Source organism: Lygodium microphyllum, chromosome 7 (genome assembly GCF_053477565.2).
Source record: "Lygodium microphyllum isolate KBCC chromosome 7, Lygodium_microphyllum_v1.1.10, whole genome shotgun sequence".
In the NCBI taxonomy this organism is placed as follows: domain Eukaryota; kingdom Viridiplantae; phylum Streptophyta; class Polypodiopsida; order Schizaeales; family Lygodiaceae; genus Lygodium; species Lygodium microphyllum.
In genome coordinates this window covers 136,285,906-136,291,812 of record NC_141141.1, presented here as the reverse complement: position 1 = coordinate 136,291,812, position 5,907 = coordinate 136,285,906, and positions in this window count along the sequence as shown.

The window sequence follows — 5,907 nt, the reverse complement described above, 5'->3', positions numbered from 1 at the left end:
TTGGCTGTCTATCAGTATTTCAGACTCTATGATTGTGCATATTCAGGATGCAAGTACGCCAAAGGAGGCATGGGATACTTTGTCAAAAATGTATAGCACAAATACGCAAGCCAGGAAAATGCAGCTCAAGCAAGAGTTGCATAATGTGCAAAGAGAAAGTATGAGCATCAACGACTACCACATGAAGGTGAAGAAGATTGCAGATGCACTTGCTTCCATTGGGTCGCCAGTGGAAGATGATGATTTAGTTTCCGTGACCTTGAATGGTCTAGGAAAGGATTATGCACAGTTTCGGACATCCATTTCAGTTCGTGAAAGATTTCCTGATTTTGAGGAGTTGATTGCTCTTCTAATTTCTGAGGAACAGAGAAATGGTGGTGCATCTTCTTCAGGAGGAACTTCAAAAGAAGTTGTCTTCTACTCAAATGCTGGAAGAGGTAGAGGCAGAGGTAGAGGAGGCCGATTTGGAGGCCGTGGCAGAAATCAGAATATGCAGCAAACTCAAGAAAACCAGTCCTATGGAGGAGGACGTGGTAACTCTAGAGGCAGGGGGAGCCAAAGAGGTCGTGGTGGATGGCAAAGAGGCCAAAATGCAAACAGTAATGTTGAATGCTACTATTGTGGTAAAATGGGTCATATGGCTAAAGACTGCTATAAAAAGCAGAATGACATCATGAATGGAAAACTGCAACAAGGGAATTATGCATCTTCTAGTAGACAGGGTGATGACAGAAATGAGCATTTGTTCATGGTGCAGCACATGAACAATTCTATGACAAGTGCAAAAGAAAGCAATGATGTATGGTATGTTGACTCAGGTGCATCAAACCACATGACAGGTCATGCAGAATGGATGGAGGATGCAAGGAAAATGGAAAAACCAGGATTTGTGGAGACTGGTGATGATACTGCACATCCTATTGTGCAGATTGGAAAAATTCCCTTGTCTATGCAGGGTGGGAAAAAGAAATACCTGTCCGATGTATTTCATGTCCCGAATATTACCAAGAATCTGGTTTCAGTTGGTCAAATGGTTGAACAGGGCTTGCAGGTCAGATTTAATCCTCATGGATGCTTTGTTGAGGATATGAAAAATAAAGGTCGCTTGATAGCAAAAGGAAAGAAGAAGGGCAGAATGTTTACATTGGATGCAGACATGTCTGAATTGAGTGCAGCAATGTTTGCACATGGGACCGGTGTAGTTGCAGATATTGATATCTGGCATAAACGCATTGGTCATGTTAATGTACAGCGACTTAAATCAATGCAGGCCCAAAATATTGTTGCAGGATTGCCCAAATTCAAGGTTGCAGAAATGCATAAGGTATGTGAAGCCTGTCAGTTTGGAAAACAGGCAAGGAAACCATTTCCTAGACATGTTCAAGAGAGTGAGAAGCCATTGGAATTAATTCACTCTGATGTGTGGACTACTAAAGCTGCATCTCTTGGAGGCTGTCATTATTTTGTCACTTTTATTGATGACTATAGCAGAAAAGTTTGGGTGTATTTTATGAAAAAGAAAAGTGAAGTTTTTGGGCATTTCAAAACTCTTAAAGCTATGGCTGAAAAAGAAACAGGTCTGCAAATAAAATGCCTAAGGTCAGATGGAGGGGGAGAGTACCTCTCAAATGAGTTTGCAAAGTTCTTGCAGGAGCATGGCATAAAGCAGCAATATTCATGCAGTTATACCCCACAACAAAATGGAATTGCAGAAAGGAAAAACAGGCATATTGGAGAGGTGTCTCGTGCCATGCTCAATGAAAAAGACTTGCCAGATTTTTATTGGGCTAAAGCAGTTGCTACAGCAGTCTACATAATGAACAGGACTCCCACTGCAGCAATACATGGAATGACTCCAGAGGAGAGGTATACTGGTAGGAAACCAGATATTTCTCATTTGAAAATTTTTGGTTGCATTGCCTATGTACATGTGCCAGATGAGCTGAGATCCAAGTTGGATCCAAAAGCTGAGAAGTGCATCTTTATTGGTTACTCTCTGCAGCAAAAAGGGTATAGATGCTATAACCCTTCTACTCGTAAGTTTACAGTGAGCAGAGATGTTGTTTTTGATGAGATGAGTAGCTGGTATAAACCAGTAAATGTGATTGATGATGAAGATGCACAAAATGGTAATGCTACACAGAATTCACAGCAGCAGTCACAAAATATTAGTGGACCTGGAGCGTCCTCTAGCAGTGGTTCACATTCTTCGCCATGGACAGGCAGATTGAGATCAGGAGAATCTTCTCAAAGCAATGCAGATAGTGGTATGCAGGTATCACGAAAAGGAAAAGAGAAGGTTGATCAGCCCATGTTTGATGTGAATGCAGGTCACTCTTATGTGGATGGTGAATCCAGTGGCTCAGAACAGAGCATTGATGATGAGTTGGGTATTCCTTCTATTGTTACACCTGGAGTAAGGAAGACCAGGGATGTTTTGAGAGCACCTGGGAGTGAACCTACTTTGCGTAGGTCTACGAGAGCTAGGTATCCTGTGGATAGGCTGAAATATGATGGATTTACAGCCATTCACTATGCATATATGGTCAAGGTGATACAGGAACCAGAACCCACCTCTTTTGAGCAAGCCATGGGAAAAGAAAAATGGGAGAAAGCCATGGATGAAGAAATGGATGCCTTGGAAGCAAATGCTACATGGAAATTGGTACCTTTGCCTAAAGGTAAGAATGCAATTGGCTGTAAGTGGGTTTATAAGGTGAAGCACAATGCAGATGGTTCAGTGAACAGATACAAGGCAAGATTAGTAGTCAAGGGGTATGCACAAACATATGGCATTGACTATGAAGAAACATTTAGTCCGGTTGCAAGGATGGCAACCGTAAGAGCAGTCATTGCTATGGCTGCATCAAAGGGATGGTCTTTACATCAGATGGATGTAAAGAATGCCTTCTTGCATGGTGATTTGCAAGAAGAGGTCTATATGGAGCAGCCACCAGGTTATGTGCATGCTGTTCATCCTGAGTTTGTTTGCAGGTTGAAGAAAGCCTTGTATGGCTTGAAGCAAGCACCTAGAGCATGGTCTGACAAGATAGGACAGTATCTTGTCACTATTGGCTTTCAGATTTCCAAGGCAGATTTCTCACTTTATGTGAGAAAAACAGAGAAAGGTATTATGCTGCTTGTCATTTATGTTGATGATTTGATTATGACAGGTGACAGTGATGAAGATATCCTTCATGTGAAAATGCTATTGAAGCAGAAGTTTGAGATGAAGGATTTGGGAGAGCTGCGTTATTTCTTGGGCATTGAAGTGATTAGATCACCAAGTGGGATACAGCTCTTGCAGAGGCAGTATGGATTGGACATGCTGTCCAAATATGGGATGACAGGCTGTAAGCCTATTTCAGTTCCTTTGGAGCAAAATGTGAAGCTGAGCACAGATGCAGGTGAGCTTCTAGAAGACCCTACTATGTACAGACGCATAGTAGGAAGTTTGATTTATATGACTATTACCAGGCCAGATTTGAGCTATGCGGTTGGATTGGTAAGTCAGTTTATGCAGGCTCCAAGGAAACCACATTTGGATGCGGCTAGACGCATACTTAGGTATGTGAAGTCCACATTGCAGTATGGACTATTTTATGAGACTGGGGTTCAGATACAGTTGCATGGATACACTGATGCTGATTGGGCTGGTAGTATTTCTGATAGACGATCTACCAGTGGATATGTATTCTCTTTTGGGAGTGCTGCAGTCACTTGGAGCAGCAAGAAACAGCCTACAGTTGCCTTGTCGAGCACAGAGGCTGAGTACAGGGGTGCAGCAATGGCTGCATGTGAGGTAGCTTGGTTGCATAAGCTACTTTATGATATGCATCAGTCTACAGATGGGCCAGTTGTCATTTATTGTGACAACATGAGTAGTATACACTTGGCAAATAACCCAGTCTATCATGCTAGAACAAAGCACATTGAGGTGCATTATCACTATGTGCGAGAGAGGGTTTTACTAGGTCTTATTGATCTAGTTTATGTCAGCACAGAGGATCAGGTAGCTGACATATTCACGAAGGCATTGGGCGCAGAGAAGCTGCGCAAGTTCAGAGACCTGCTTGGTGTGCAGGAATTGGGATTGAGCTCGAGGGGGAGTGTTGAGATATCGAGCTCCACTCGTGATACGCCAGGGTGACCGTTGTATATTTATGTCACCGACTTGTCAGTTGCAGACGCGGTTGGTACACCGCCCATGAATAATAGCTACATGATAGCTATCCTTATCTACTCTAGTTCGTGGCTCAGTTAGTATGCCACCTTAGTTAGTTGAGTTTGGTTTGAGACCCATATATAGAGTTCTTCTATTTCTTTGTACTTGAGTTCTTTTGGCTTACACAACTAAGAAGAGGAAAACTGTTTTCAGCCTCCACCCTTGTGTGTCTTCCCCCATTGTGCAAGCAAGAAACCTTCAAGCGAGACTCCTTCCTTCTCTCCCACAATCTTGACAGATGCAAGTTACGTAGTTTCTTTTGGTGATTCCTCATGGAAGATTACCCATAGGAATCTTGTCAATTGCACGTAGTGCTGAGTCCAATAGTATCTACCCCTTGCTTGTATCTGGGTCAATTGACCATATTTTGGTAGTGGATGTAGTTCCACATGTATCTCTTTGGCATTCTTGCCTTGGGTATATGTCCTTGAAAGGAATGAAAATGCTTACTTGTTTGTAGTATCTCCCCCCCCCCCCTCTGACTATAGTTGCTTTGAGTTGTGATCATTGTTTATATGGTAGGAAAACACGTAATAGACATAAAAACTCTAGTATGACATGCATGGGTGAGCCTTTGGCTCTTATTCATTGAGATGTATGTAGTCACATGTCACCCGCAGGTCGTAAGGTGGCACGAAGTATTTCATTACCTTTATTGATGACTATATGTATAAAGTCTGGGCATATCCTATTAAGTAGAAATAAGAAATCTTGGCTACATTTTAACATTGGCTTGCTTTGGTTGAGAACCGGTTTGGGTATAGGTTGAAATGCCTAAGGTCAGATAATGGGAGTGAGTATGTCTCTAAAGCCTTTGAGCATTTTTGTAACAAAATGGATATTAAGTGTCAGTTGACCACCCTATACACCCCACCCTAGAATGGTGTGGCTCTAAGTGCATGAATAGGATAATTTAGGAGTAAGTTCACAAATATGCTTAGCTAGGTAGGCTTACCACAACATTTTTGGGCTAAGGCAATTACTACTTCCTTACCACAATATGTTGTAGAGGAGGTATGGTCTAAAAAACCTCCATCATATGCTCATTTGCGTGTCTTTGGTTGTGAGGCTTCTACCATGTATCCAAGGATATCCAAGGACGAGCGCAATAATATGGATCCTAAGTCTCGAAAATGCATCTTTCTTGGTTATGGGGATGTAGGTGAGATGGGCTATCACCTATAGGATTGGTAGACTCGATAGGTTATCCGCAGCCATGATGTTGTTTTTCATGAGGAGAAAATGCATAAGCAGCTTAAGCATGCCATTGAGGTATGCATGATGACATTTTAGGAGGAGCCTTCTACTATTATATAACTAGACAAATAGCTGCAACAACAATAGCAACTAATGTCCCAGTGGCCCAAGTCCATGATGCTCCATAGGATGCATAGGCCCCACATCCAGCTTTAAGGCGGCGGTCTACTAGAGATAGATGCCAACCTATGCAGTTTGAGCTATCTATGGATTAGGTTATATTAACAAATGTTGGTGAGTCCCTTATGATGAGGCCATGTGTAGAGGTGATAATCACTCTTGGGAGAAACCATGTAGTCAGAGTTTGACTCACTGTAGAAAATCATACATGGGATTTGGTTCCTTTGTCTAGTGGCAAGTATGCTTTTCCATACAAGTGGCTGTACAAGTTGAAAAGTACCCCTAGACACCTCAAGCTAGGATAC